At 45.3% G+C, this 14,951-nt stretch overlaps 1 long non-coding RNA gene across 2 annotated transcripts; it reads left to right on the forward strand.

Moving 5' to 3' along the window:
• The first annotated feature begins 6,552 nt into the window (after positions 1–6,552).
• LOC149334060 (uncharacterized) lies at positions 6,553–13,976 on the forward strand. Of its 2 annotated transcripts, none has more exons than XR_016284990.1 (3): positions 6,553–6,786; positions 8,043–8,150; positions 13,908–13,976. It is a non-coding gene; the product is annotated as an uncharacterized LOC149334060 (long non-coding RNA). The 2 variants fall into 2 exon arrangements; XR_016284991.1 differs by lacking the exon at positions 13,908–13,976 and adding an exon at positions 11,463–11,542.
• Positions 13,977–14,951: the final 975 nt, after the last annotated feature.

Raw genomic sequence — 14,951 nt, forward strand, 5'->3', positions numbered from 1 at the left:
TTTGTTAAATATGCGATTTCACGTTGGCACCGCGAACCAATGATAGCCTTGCGCTGGTGACGTAAAGAGTACTAAAATGACGTAATGAGTACAGATTCGGGCGGAAGTTCACCGCCGCTGGTCGCCGCAAGGCTCGGGAGCAGCAGTTTTTGAAAATGTATTATAAATTATCTACTCGCTTTTGATGTATTGTACGCGGCATGAACATTCAGTAGCCTACGCTCTACATAATGCAAGTATTTTTTGCCAACCTCAGACACCCCTTTCAGGGACCCTTTAAAGCAGCATTTTTGCACTTTGCTGCTTTTCGACGCTACTGAGGCGTCAGCTTTCGGACGCGGCTGTAACGCCGCCTGCCTGACCTATCGACGCTACTTCGGCGTCTTCTGCACGGCTGTCTTGACCCACTGGTTCCGCTTGCTGCTTCTTCCAAATGAACATGGCAATCCCTCCGCCGAGACACTTTACACCGGCTAACAGCTGCGGCACTGCGACATGAGAAGTGCCTTTCTCGCCACCGATGGCAGGATTGGTGCGCGTCTCTTGGCTCATCTTACAATTACTGCATTGATATGGCGCACCTTTCGTCTCATGGAGATCAGCAAGCGTTCAAAAGATCCCGCAAGTTCAGCATGTCTTGCTTCGGGACAGACGTCAAATCAGTTCGCTTCAGAGGTCGTCAGGACTTTATTCCCAGCTTTACACTAACCACTTCCGCCGTTCACCTACCCGAATACTCTCTCTTCAGAAGCGGACTCGCCTCCAAGCAAAGAGGACCTTGAAGGTATGCAGAAGAAGTTCACCAAGGCTGAGCTTCTTGCAGCCATAGATCAAACGAAACTGCGTAAAGTTTCTGGGTCGGATGGGCTTGCGTATGAGGTTTTCAAAAATATTGAAGGCCGTGCATTGGAGCCCTGAACACTTGAAGCCCTGAACACAATTTTGACATCCGGAGACATCCCAACATCTTGGAAACGTGCTGAAATTGTGCTGATCATTAGGCCCGGAAAGGATCCTAGCAGGTTAGGCAACCTTCGCCAGCTAGCGCTTAGGTCCACACTATGTAAGCTACTAGAGTAGATGATAGCTACGCAGCTCTTATGGTGTCTGGAACGGTATCACTGGTACCAGCCAGGTCAGATTGGCTTTCACCCACACTTGGGCACTCAGGACGGATTGGACCACCTATCAAGCATGGTGCTGCTCAGAGGCAGATCTCACAAAATCGAACACTTCTAACCATGGACGTCCAGAAGGCGTGTGGCAACGTCAGCCACTCAGCGATCTTGGCCATTCTACGTTGGCTTCATCTCCCTACTCGAGTACGCAACTTTGTGGCTTCGTTCTTGGAAGACCGTTCCATTGCCATACGCATCGGCGAGGAACGTGTTGGCGATTTCACCGGAAAGGGGAATGTTCCTCAAGTATCCGTGCTCACCCCAGTATTATTTACATCACTCTGCTTCCTTTGACATTGTAACTGGCTAGTATTCCGGATAACATTTATCTGTGTATGCGGACCATGTAACCGTTTGGTCACTACACACGAACCTTATCCGCCAAGAAGTAGGCCTTAAGACAGCTCTGGACGAGACTTGACAGTGATGCACCAAGATTGGCCTAGAACTGTCAGTTGAAAAGTCAAACTTCGTCTGTCACAAAGCGATGGGGTAGACGCCGCCTTTTGCTCACACCTATACACGTGTCTTTGAACGGCCAACTCCTTACTACAGCCTCGTCGATGCGGGTGCTACGTGTCGACCAGGACAGCTCTGGTTATACAGCACCCTGGGTACGATCTGCCCGACAGAAGGCCGCCAGTACGCTGCACCTATTCCACAGAATTGCACAGACAACAGGTGTTGCATGCTTTAATATGGCTCGAACGTTAGTCCGCTCTGTGTAGCAGCCTCGGCTCTTTTATCAAGCCCAGTTCTAACGCCTTACCCTAAGAGATTGGGACCGACTGGAAACAGTCAATAGAGAGGCCATGCGAGTTATCACTGGCTTTTCTCGTTTGACCCCTATTCACACACTACAAGAGGAAGCTCAGCTGAGTACGACTGATGAGCTCGTGAAGCAGCGCCGTAATGCACGCAACCTGAAATTATCAGCAGTCCCTGTGGCATCTGCCATCGCAAATTATTTTGACCCTTCTTACCCGCTTTCTTGCACAACACCATTGTAATCTTCTAATTGGCAGCATCCGCAGGTCACCGACAACCCACCCCTACGTGTCATGCGCACCGCTCATCGTTCAGTGAGAGAAACAGCGCCTCTTCTCCCAGCAGACTCCGTAGGCGTTCTTCAAGCTTACGTTGACACAAGCTCAAAAGATCATATTGCACACCAGCCTACTCTGTGAAGTTGTACCTAATGCATGCCATATATGTTCCTATATCCCAGAGGAGCCATTTCCCTCTGTGATAACAGAGCTCGCTGCCATTCGTGACGGCTTATCCGCTTTAAAGGACCCCCTACCTACTCCACCGAACTGTCCTCTCCTCTATACAAGCTCACCACAACCAGTAGGGGCTCTACGGCGCGTAGCCTGTCCCCTGGGCATTGTTCTCGATGTGTGCACCATCGTGCCATCGTATCCATGCCCAGTCCGTGTTGCGTACGCTCAAGGCAATACGCACCGTCTTAGAGAAGCCGACACTGCGGCCCACCCACTGCAAGTGCCATACCCGCTTCCTGCAACTATCCGCTTCCTGCACTTCAACTATCCGCAGGAGACGCCGTCCTGCCTATCAAGGAATATCTCCGCCGCTCCACGCGTGCTTTAATAACAACTTGGATTAGAGAAAAGTGAGACCGATGAGAGTTCCATAATTACTGAACCGAATTCTAATCGAGGTCGGACGAAAGTTAGGCATGCCAATAATTCGACGGAAAGGGTAGCAAAACGAAGATTGCGACGTAGAAAAGAAAGGATGTGGTTAGCATCATTAGCGGTGTTCGTGATATGTGAAGACCATATTAAAGTATGCGTTGAAGTAATGACCAAATGCTGACATATAGGAGCGGAAGCCACTTCAGAACCGAGAACTTACCTATTCGAAATGAGGGATTCCCTGCGATGAAAAGAAAAACTAGAAATTTTAGCAGCATTAAGGAACATCAGCCATTGTTTGCACCAAGTCTCGATTCGGTTTAGATCTTGTTGAAGAAAGTCAGCGTCAGTGCTTTTAAAAGTCGTGTGGTAAATTACACAATCGTGGGCAAATAATCGGATGTTAGAGAAGGAAGGTCGTGAATGTAAATAAGGGAAAGCAAGGGTCCGAGCACTGTGTCTTGAGGAACACGTCCCTTTTGAAAAAAACTCTGCGTGAGTTTGCACGAGAACAGTGATTTTTGTACGATCACGTTCATTTTGCACACGAATACGCAGAAATTGTGCGTTACCTGTACGCATTCTGTGCGTCCTGTGTGTACATATGCGCGTACTGTGAGCTGATAGACGTTCACGCACACTCTTTGCGTGTAAAAAATCGTGGACTCTCGTGGAGAACTCTCTGTACGTGGACATCTGCGTGCTGAGAGGGGGCTTGCCGAAGCTGTGCGTGCTTATGTGCATACTGAGCAAGCTCAGTGAGGCTGCGTGTGGCCATGTGTGCGTTTGCTTGCTTAGTAGCAACTTGTCGAGACTGTAAAGGCCCATTTAGGGTGAAAGCAAACAAAGTTCGAGCATTCAGTGAATGATTACTTCTCAATAATGAGCAATAAGCTCACGTTTTGCTGTTTTATAATTTTCGTCTTGGCGTAAGTACCCATTAATCATTTTCAACTTCAGCAAACAAATAACCAAAAAATTATCCTTTAGTGCAAAATGGTTCCCTTCGATACTGCAGGGACCAGTACATGACAACATGCACACTGAGCAAGAACTTGTCAACATTGCAAGTTCACTGTAAAATAATGTAAAAAACAAGCTGCTAATGACTCTTACAGCATCCTTCAGTTCTTCCTTTAACCAATTCTGAAAGTTACAGATATCTTATTGATGCATGATGAAAGCCGTCCAGAGCACTTATGTTGTTGCCCGTCATGCAGACAGCCATATTTCGAAATCAGAAGCAACACAACCATTTGTTGCTTGCACTCGAAAGGAGTCAATCAATGGAATAACTCTGAAAGGGCAACAGTGTTTGTTAGGTGCAACAAACAAGCTTGGGGATATAATCAGGTTCAATCAAACATGACGTGCAGAAAGCGAATTGTGAGCTGTAACAGGAATGTTACGAGGCAATTTCCAAAACCATTTCCAAAGCAATTTCCAAAGTCATTAGCATAAATTTACATACACGTAAAAAGGCCATGTAAGCCTACACGAAAAGACAGTTTTGAATTCACAGTTGGTGTCAAAAGCTCAGAAATTAGTGCCCTCTCTCAATTTCAGTGACAAATCACAGATCGATTAATAAATTCCCAGTATGGCTCCAGAACAAATCCAATGAATCTCAAATGTGCGAAGTATATATACCCCACATGTTGCCTGATTAGCACCAGCATTGCATGATGCATGACGAAGTATCACACTCTTCATTCTTCTTCAATCTGTTTTGAAATTTGCACTACCACAAAGACCATCTGGATGGACTATGATTCCATCATATTGCTGAGAGTCACATTCGGAGACCAAGAGCAACACAACAGTGTGCTGCACATGAGTGGATATAATGCACTGGGACAACTGTGCACAGTAAGGAACGCTTGTAAGGCGTCAGGTATTTGCTTGGGGAATGTAATCAAGTTCAGTCATGTTTCATGTGTAGAAAGGAAGATAAAAGTTGTAGCAGAACTATGAAATCCAACATCCAATACTGAACTTCCCCAGGTGATCTACACACACATAAAAAGCACGAAAGGATAAGCTCAGCGGTACTGTTAAGTTTGATGCCCTTTGAGGTTTGACTTGCGCGTCTGTATGCAACCATCAGATACCATCTTGAAGTTACCAGAATGCCCAAAACAACTTTGTTGAACTGTTCTACTCTAAACTGAAATACTTTTCCTTAAAACATTTTTTTTTGCGACATGCTGTGTAGCTAATTATAAAATAAAGAAAAGAGGCTGATAAAATTTTCTCATCTCAAACGTACTGATAAGTACACAAATCTGAGTGCTTTTAAGAGAGGTGACGCACCCGGTATTCAGTGTCCAGAAGCATACATAATGCTGCAGAATCCTATAGCAAGAAAATTTCTTTTAGTTGACAGATGGCTATGTCTGGTTACAAAGTCAATACCAAGTAAGGCGCATATCCTAACCTGCAATTACATGAAGCTGCACGTGCTTCATAGGCTGTAACCCCGCCAATAACTGCTACATATTTCCCACCTCTAGCACGAGTGCGGAATCAATATACAGCATGGAAACAGCAGTTTTGTTGCTTTAGCTTCTTTACTATGCTGTTTAGGCAAGAGACGAGTTGAAATATTTGCATGGGCAGTTCTCGATTGAAGTAACGTAAAAAACATCCGCACTCCTTTCTGCTGAAGCGACTGGTGGACCACTTTTGCATGTCACATCTCGTATGACTTGCTAAGGGTCCAGACTGACACACGCACTTCGTCAAACCTTCACACAAAACACTCTTCGCTTTTGCTATAAGCTCCGGCCACAGGCAGTAAGTGTCCCGTCACCGTTCACATCGCAAAAGAAGGCAGCGCTCGCAGGCGGTCAGTTTGAGCTGACAGCGACAGGCGTTGCAGGCACACCGCCGACTAAGTTTCCAAGGAATCCACACTGTAGAAGGGCGCCGTCTTGTAATCGAAACACACCACAGAAACAATGGCCACTGTCGCTGCTTATGAGCCAGGCATTTTTGCAACGAAGTTAGCAGTGCAATAGGCCGAAAGGTTCGACTCATCAAACGACGGCACCGCACTGCTGACCTCTTTATCGTTGTCGACCAGACATCCATAGCACATATGCCCCGACGGATCGCTTAATTGGGAGCTGCTACTACTCTTGGATGAGAGCGCGCCCACCGGCAGCACACACCGGTAATCCTTCTTCTTTTGCGATTCCAGCACAGTAACAGCGGCGCGCAAGACCGCCCAGCAGCAGCACGAGAAAACAAGCGAAGCTCACGGCGGTGATCTCAGAAACCATGCAGCATGTCGGATAGGCTTTGGATTTGACGCGCTAGACCATGCCCACTCACGCACGCACGCACGCACGCACGAATGTACCGACACGCATAATAATGCGTCCACGCGTCAGAAATTTCTCAAGTTTTTAATGCTAATATGTGCACAAGAACTTAATTATTTTTGTAACGAAAGTTTCATTTGGTTTTAGTCCTTTGCTATCGCACTGCCCAAAAGCATAGAGCCCGAAAGAGACGACCTGGAGGAATGCCTGGAGGCGACGCCTTTCTAAACGGGCCGAAGGAAGCCGGAACTGGCCGAAGCGCTAGCCAACGAACGCAGCGTCTGGAGAGGGACGGCATGGCGGTCAGCGTTACTACGTTTGTCGTGGTCATGGTCGTGGTCCTTTGTGGTGCCGAGGGCATGAACCATCGCTGTCATGAGCAGTTGTCACTCTTCCGATATGTGATGTGCCGACAGCAGTGAAATTCGCTGGTGCGATGTACGAAAACGTGGTAAGGTGCTGAGTAAACCTGTGTTTATAGCGTGCGTCAGCGGGCTCGACGGATAGCGCGTCGTCCTTTGCGCGCCTTCACTGGAAACGCTATGCTGACGGTGGGGCTCATTTCCTCCATGGCGGAGCAGCTGGTGGGAGACCACTACCCGGGTGACATCTCGCATCTTGGGGGTAAGTTAATTTTCTTCGAACCTGTTCATTATTTCAAAGCCTTTGCGCACAACTGGCCACGTCAACACAGCTAGTACAGAGACGCGAAGACGCAGTGCCTATCGCGGCAGCACGCAGCGCTGAAAGGTTGTTGCTGGCGGCACACGGGCATGAATGCGCGTGTAGTGCAGTGGTCACACGGTCATGGTCAGTATGCCATGCAAATATGCACAGCTGATCCGATCGCGGGGTGCACGATATCGGCGCCGTACTGCCGCCGTACTGCCATTCATCTCTCGCCGAGAATGGGATATGTGCCCACCAATAGATCTTCGGCCCGGGCTTTACATTCTCGCCGCATGTTACGCTGTAATTGAAGTAACAGCGCTCGAGCAGTTTAACTACGTAGACTGCGATTCAGCTGTATGCGTTAGGATTGAGCTTCCTCCTCTTTCACTTGTATTTCACTTGTACTTTTATAAAGTGTGTATTTAAGGTACGAAGCTGTATATGATCCAGCTGCGTTCGTACTTATAGCCGAGCCAGTGTAGTCGAGCCTTGAATAGCAGAACGGTGAGATAAAAACAAATTGCTCTGAAGTTTTTCGCCTCTATTTTGGCATTCGCTTTTTCATACTTTGGCTCGGAGCTGAAATGGTACAAACAACTGCAAAATGCACACAGGTGCCCTAGCTCCATTTGCCCTAAATCCCGAAGTTGCAGTGAAATTTAAGGGTAATTGAGCCTTTAATATGTACGAAGAATAAACTTGATTGCTTCATGATTATAACCAATGGCGCAAATAAATCTGACTGACTTAAATATGCTGAGGTACCTCTCCAATACCTTATTTGATGTTAAAGGAAAAAGTGTGGTTTTTCTGCAATTGGCACTATTAATTCATCATACCTGTGAGAATGTGAAATCAGTGCTAATCATGCCAGATTTCAAATTGAGGGACGCATGCAGAATTTGAAGCAAACCAGCCTTCTACTGAAAATATCGTTCTGCTGTGGTCTGTTCTTTTGAATGGTGGCATGTATTGTAGAAACGATGCTGGATATCGATATGCAAGTGACGTCTCGTCTGAGGCTAGCTTGTGAATGACTGCCGTGGTTATGAATTTCTTGTTGCCTGGCCCACTTCGAAATGTGGTTAAACAGTTGTGTTCCATTCTACGACCGGCTCCTTTTTGTGCTTTGCATTTTGCCTTACATGCTTGATTCTAGTCCATTTTTTGCACTGTGCTGCTGTTAAATGTGTCTTTTTACCTTGCAGCAATCTCCACATAGCTTTACCAGCAATGCCTCTTCCAAGCTCTCCAGTATAGCTGTGCCAGCCTTTCACTTGGTGCTAGGATGCCCAGCAAGCAAGCAGGCTTTTGAGGTAAGCACTGAAGACATCTTCCGACACAAGTAGCTTTTATTTTCCTAGTCCACTGCTACTTGTGTGACCCCTCGTTATGTTGATTTTGGCAAGTTAGGTTGCCTATTAAGGGCTCTCTTTTGTTTTTCACCTGCTGCTGTGGCCTACTGCATTGGTGCTCGGCTACTGAGCCCAAAGACGCGGGATTGAATTGTGGTGGCTTCGTTTCGACAAGGCGAAATGCATATTTGCTCGTGTGTTATGCAATGTCAGTGCATGTTAAAGAATCTTTGGTTTTCGAAATCTATGCACAGCCCTCCTCTATGAATGGAGCTATTGTTCAACTTTGAGGCATTAAAGGGACACTGATGGCAAGCTGAAGTTGACCTGTGATGATGAAGTTCTGCATCCTAACCACAAAGACGACACTTTTTCTGAAAGTGGAGCTTTATAAGCCAGAGAAAGCATAACATACAATTTTCATCAGCACCGGCTGATTTCGGAAGTAAATTGCGATGCGCTGACTCCGTTTTTTTTTTTTGGCACAGATTCCAGAGGCTAGGCTGAACTGCCATTCACCTCAGAACGGTTATCATGGAGTCCTTTGTGTAGACTTCATGAGTTGAAATCGAGTGGCGGGAAAATTTTTAAATGTAATTTTTGCGCCAATCATTGTGTTGATGGCCTTTGCGCTGCTGTTAAAAACCGGGATAGCAGTATGGTATCCCATAAAACTAGGTTCAGGACTTGCAGGAAGTGGTTTATCACATTCCGCTAGCTTGTGCAAGAAACTACTTCAGGGATATGTGCAGGTGTCTTTAATGTGTTCCTGAGTGAGCACTAACTTGTTAGGGGGAAGGCAGCTTCTAATCTGGCACTACAGTGCCAATGTCGTGAGTGTAAATCATAAGATGACCCATCAGTGTGTACGCCTGATTTCTGTGACACTTCAGTGGTGTATAGAAGTGGTAAACAAATCTGTAAGGTATTTGATGCATATCTCCAAGGCAACGGCTGTATGAGTAGCGAAGCCATTAGTCAATCTTCAACGGAAAGAATTTTCTCTTTTAGATGACGTGCTTGTATATCAGTGACAGTTATTTGTTGTCCTGCCTTTCGCTGGTGTGGGTCATGTGTGGCGCATCTTCATGCGAGCCTTCTTTCCTTTACAAAAAATTCAATTGATAGTCCAACCTGTTTTCTTCTCTTTTCCTGTGTTGCATCTTTTGGCTGGTTTTAAATCTGTAACTGAGCTCAGACCGTGATAATTACAGCCGGTAAACAGGGCTACTGAATGTGAGCTTGGCATACATGCGTACTGTATGTGTGAAAGTACCGTTTACAATATTCAGAAATGCTTGATAGCCTTACAAGAATCTAAAATTTTGTTGGAATTCCTATTTGTTCTCTGTTCAAGTGTCGAGAGTTTTTCCGCTTCATCGTCTGATTAGAGCCACTTTGGTACTTAAGCTGAAATCTTTTCTTTAGCCTGCATGTTTCTCACTTTTGGGACAGAAACTTGGAGGCTAATGAAGTGAGTTCAGCTTAAAAGAGTATAGACACCTAATCTTGGTGGCATGTTTTCTTCTCTATAATGGTGCGAAAGACACTACTATGCATTAATCACCATCTGGTATTCGCGTGAGACCGCTAAATAATTTATAATCAACTTTTTCTGCCATCCTGTCTCGGTGAACAATTTGACTATGGCTATGACATCAAAGAGAGGTTATAGGTCACGTGAGGCGTGGGAAAACTGCACTTATAATCGCTGCTTCATCATTTTAATTCGCTACAGCGCTGACGCCAGCATTCCTTAAGAGCCAGAAGTACCAATTGTATTGCAGTTTTTCATGCCTCACGTGACCAATAACCTCGCTTTGACGTCACAGCCATCATTCAGCTGTCGAAACAGAAACAAATACAGCAGGAGAAAGAAATTTGATTATAAATTATTTAGCGGTCATAGGAGGATGCCATGTGGTAATCCGTGTATAATACTTTATGCCTTATTACAAAGAAAAAAACACGTGCCAAACGATAAGGACAGCAAAGTGAGCTATGGAAAGAAAAATGATAAGTCTAACATTAAGAGACCAAAAGGGGGCGGAGTGGGTGAGGGAACAAACGCGGGTTAATGACATGCTACTTGAAATTAAGAGGAAGAAACGGGCCTGGGCGGGGCTTGTAATGGGAAGACAACATAACCGCTGGTCCTTAAGGGTAATGGAGTGGATTCCAAAAGAATGCAAGCATAGCAGGGGGCGGCAGAAAGTTAGATGGGCGGATGAGATTAAGAAGTTCGCGGGGATATGGTGGCCACACCTAGCAAAGGACAGGGTTAATGTGGAGACATGGGTGAGTCCTTTGCCCTGCAGTGGGCCTAGTCGGGCTGATGATGATGGTATGTGTCGCACCTTCTGCTTCGTGCTATCAGCTGGCCCATGCTTGGCCGACCAGACTAGCCAAATTTGTGATGTGGGTTTTCTATTGCACCTGCATTTGTGTACACAGAGGACTTGAATGGTAGCAGGCGATGCTGTGCATGTGTTCACGCCACAGCACACATGACCCACACTGAAAGCTTCTCTGCCTTTAGTAAGACAGCTGCATCCGTCTGGCATAACGTGTCCCAGTGCTAGAGTATGAGTAAATTGCTCTGGAATTTTAATCTGGTATCAGGTAGCATAGCGCAAAAGAAGGCTAGCGCGGCTGCCTAATATTCTCTTGGGCAGCTGTGTTGGATTTTCAGTGCCTGTTAGTGTAATCTGTGAAAGTTCACTGTAACCCATTCGTTTCGATGTAAATTAGGAAGTCCTTAGAGCCCTGTACTTTTTAATGATAATAACAAGGTAATGCAGTAATTCAATTGTACCTGTTCTCTTTCAACACAGTAAAGTGCTGCTGGGTCGAGATCACAGTTTTACTTTGTAGGTGTGCTCAGGCTGTCATCATCATCATCAGCAGCAGCAGCAGCAGCCTGACTACACCCACTGCAGGGCAAAGCCTCTCCCATGTCTCTCCAATTAACCCTGTCCTTTGCCACTTGCGGCCACTGTATCCCCACAAACTTCTTAATCTCATCCACCCACCATTTTTTCCTGTGTGTGTGTCTTTTCGCCATTCTGAAATTCTATCATACAAATGGATTGATGCAAGTAGTGTCAGGTGCGTAATGTGATACCACCAGCTCACCCCAAGCTGTGCTCAGATTTGCCTCATTCCTGCAGGAGCAATAAGGCAGGCTTGAGGCTGAGTGGTGCAAAAACATGATTTTTCAAGAATGTCTTTGTGGAAATTGCAATTAATCATGTGAATTTGCTTTCATTTTAGGAGCTGCACACAAGCTGTGCGCCTTTCCATGCTGATCATGCTCGCCAGGTACGCTTATGGTTACATTACTAGGTTGTTTTCATAATGGCAGTTGTGGATTTCTGTGTGGTTTTAAAACATAAATTGTATAAGTATTTGGCCTGCCACAAAAGTATAGTGGTGCATTCAAGGCCAGTGCTACAAAGGGATGTTTTGATTGCTGCAAGAACTTGAAGGCCCCTGTGTGGTCACTGTGGAAGGAAGGCCCTACTTAGGAATTGCTATTTGGGTTACTCAGTCATTTGGCAGAGGAATAGTGTATAGAGATAAGGGATGGAAGAATGCTTCCAACTAAAGAAAAAAATCCAGCAAGCAGTCACAGAAGCAGAAGTACAAAAATGGCAAGGCTTTCTCTAATTTACATCGAATCTTTTTCACTTAGACTTCTTATTGCATACAACGGCTGATGCTTGGCTTACGCACATATTTTCTTTAGGTATGCAGTAGGTCTCACATTCTTGTATGATATGGTCACGGTGCCAAAAAATGATGGTGGTGTTAGAAAACTCGGAATATAGAGGAATTTTATTGCTAACCTTATGGAGAACTATGGTAGCTGTGCAGTCGTTATAAATATCTTCCAATATTTTCACATAACACTCTTCTACACCCTGATTCCACAATCCCTGCATGGCAGCTGTGGTTCCACCGAGTCAATTGCTGTCTGGTAGTCAATGAAGGCTATATATTGGGGTTGGTTATATTCTGCCCATTTCTCTATCACCTGATTGATTGCATGAATGTGGTCTCTTGTTGAGTATCCTTTACGAAAGCCTGCCTGATCATTTGGTTGATTGAATTCGAAGGTTGTCCTGACTCTATTAGTGATTACCTTAGTAAATACCTTGTAGACAATGGATAGTAAGCTGATCGGTCTGTAAATCTTCAAGTCCTTGACATCTTCTTTCTTATGAATTAAAATAATGTTCGCATTCTTCCAAGCTCCTGATACGCTCGTGGTCACGAGGCAAGCGTGTACAGGGTGGATAGTTTCTCTAGTGATTTGTGACGGAACAGCGCAAAACACCGGGACAAGAGACAAGCGCCTGTCTCTTGTCCCGGTGTTTTGCGCTGTTCCGTCACAAATGAATAACCAACATGCCCAAGCTGCTGTCCTGGCTAGTTTCTCTAGCACAATCTCTCCTCCGTCCTTCAACAAATCTGCTGTTACCTGATCTACTCCAGCTGCTTTGCCCCTTTGCATTGCTCCTGAGGCTTTCTTTACTTCCTCCCTCGTTACTGGCGGGATGTCCCATTGCTATGCTCTACTGCCTCTCTCCGTAACGTTCTGATTACATTCACTACTGTAGAGATTTGTGCAGAACTCTTCGGCTACTTTAACTATCTTATCTATATTGCTTATGACATTGCCCTCTGTCTTTTAGCGCATACATCTAGTTTTTACCTGTGATTAGTTGTCTCTTCACTGATTTTAGGCTACCTCCATGCTTTAGAGCATGCTAGGTTTTCTCCATGTTAAACTTTCTTATGTTGGCTTCCTTGCACTTATAAATAACTTCGATAGCTCTCCTAGGTCTATTCTGTCTCTGAATTTAGACGTCATCACGCTTTGGAGTTTCTTCATCAGATCTTTGGTCTCCTGAGATAGCTTGCAGGTATCCTCTCGAATGATCTGACCACCTACTTCTTCAGCACGCTCCAATGAATTTAAATATGTATTTAAAGATAACAGTTGAGGTGGGAGATTGAGCTTTGAGATTTGCACTTCAACTCGGGAGTTATGCCACTGCTACACAGAATACTTCATCGCCGTAGAGATATTTCATCATCTGGCACCATGCTGCTGTGGCGCCACTGTCACAATTGATAATTTTGCTGGGAAGCTGTTGTAGCGCTCACACAGTTTTGAAAAGGTGGTATTCATTGTTTTTGTGCTATTGGCAACAGTGATAATATGCTTGCTGCAGTGTTTTGTGGCTAGCCTTCTTTTTTTTAGTGAAATAAGTTGTACATTTCATGTTGAGTATTCTTTCAGCGATTAAATTGCTTTGATTTTATTCCTTCGTGTATAGTTGCGAGTGCTCCATGTCTGAGTGCAAATTTCTACCACTGAAAAGCCTTCCAAATCTTAATAGATGTCCACACTGTTCTAGGGACTCAGTGGCTATTGGAAATGCCCATTTAGCTGTATTCAAGTGCCACTGAGTTAATAGCCATTTGAAAGCCTTCAAAATGCCTGTGTGACACGGTTATTAGATTTTGTGCAGGTTTGATGCTGAGCAGTCTGCGTGCTTGAGTCGGGTTTTCCAGTGTCTGTATTTCAAACCTGAAACTTTTTGAAATCATCATTAGTTCATTAATGGAAGAAGTACTTGTGCCCTTTTCTGGAATTTCCAGAAAACAGATTAACTGAATTTTTTTGCATATGCTCCTACCTTTTTGCAGGTGCTGCATAGTGAGAACCTGTATCAAGACGCCAACCTGCTGGACTTGGAGAAACTGAAGAAATTGTTTAGCCACTTTGTGGCACCCATCATGAGGGATGTGGCATTAATAAAGCCAGTTAAGGTGACCTTATCTATGTCCTTTTGCAAGCATGCTACACACATGAGAGCCATCCCACGAAGCACCGTTTCTGCAAAGCTTGTTATCTCACAACATGCATGCTGAATGAGGCAGTGACAGACAGATGAGGAGGCCTTAATGCAGTACATTAGCGTACCGTGTTGAGCAGTGATGTAGGAGCCTTGCAGCCATGCAAGGTATTATCGGCATCATGATGGTAACTCCATTAGACACTGTCTAGTGCTCTGTGAGCCAGACTCGGCTCTTGAACATTCTGGGACTCGCCCTTGGCTCTCGGACATTCTGGAAGCCTCACCCGGCTTGCGCATATTACGCGAGGATGTCTCCTGCTGTACGAGCCTTACGCGGCTTGCGCACTTATGTGAGAGACGTCTCGCGTTTGCGAGCTTGCTCAGCTTGCGCAAATTATGTGAAATATGTCTCGCGTTCTGCGACCTCGTTCAATCGTCGCATTTTGCGTGGCAATAAACACGCAAAGATAGGCACGCAGAATTCACGCTCAATATTTTCAATAGGGGTACCTGAAATAAATGGAGAACGAGAGGACAAGGATTTGTTAGCGTGGACGAAATGCTTTCTGTTAGTCAAAAAAGTTTGAAGCCACTCCATTATTAAAGACTTGAGGCTGGGCACGAAACTTTAAGTAGTAATATTTTAAGCGGTGCTTTATTGAAGTCTTTTTTCAAAGTTAAGGAAGAGTGTGTCAACAGGAATGTCTAAGTGAGGATGTCAAAGCTGCATTGAAGAGGAATCTGAACTCGTCTTTTTCCAGCAGGAACTCGATCTACACGTTCCCATCAATCTTAGAAACTTCGATTTATTGCCCTGTGCGGCCGATTTCTCTAATTGAAATCTAACTAACGCCCGGCTCCCGCCTTTTTTTGTTTTAATTCCCCGCAGAAG

The sequence above is a fragment of the Amblyomma mixtum genome, chromosome 8 (genome assembly GCF_055824585.1).
Source record: "Amblyomma mixtum isolate Tamu chromosome 8, ASM5582458v1, whole genome shotgun sequence".
Classification (NCBI taxonomy): Eukaryota; Metazoa; Arthropoda; class Arachnida; order Ixodida; family Ixodidae; genus Amblyomma; species Amblyomma mixtum.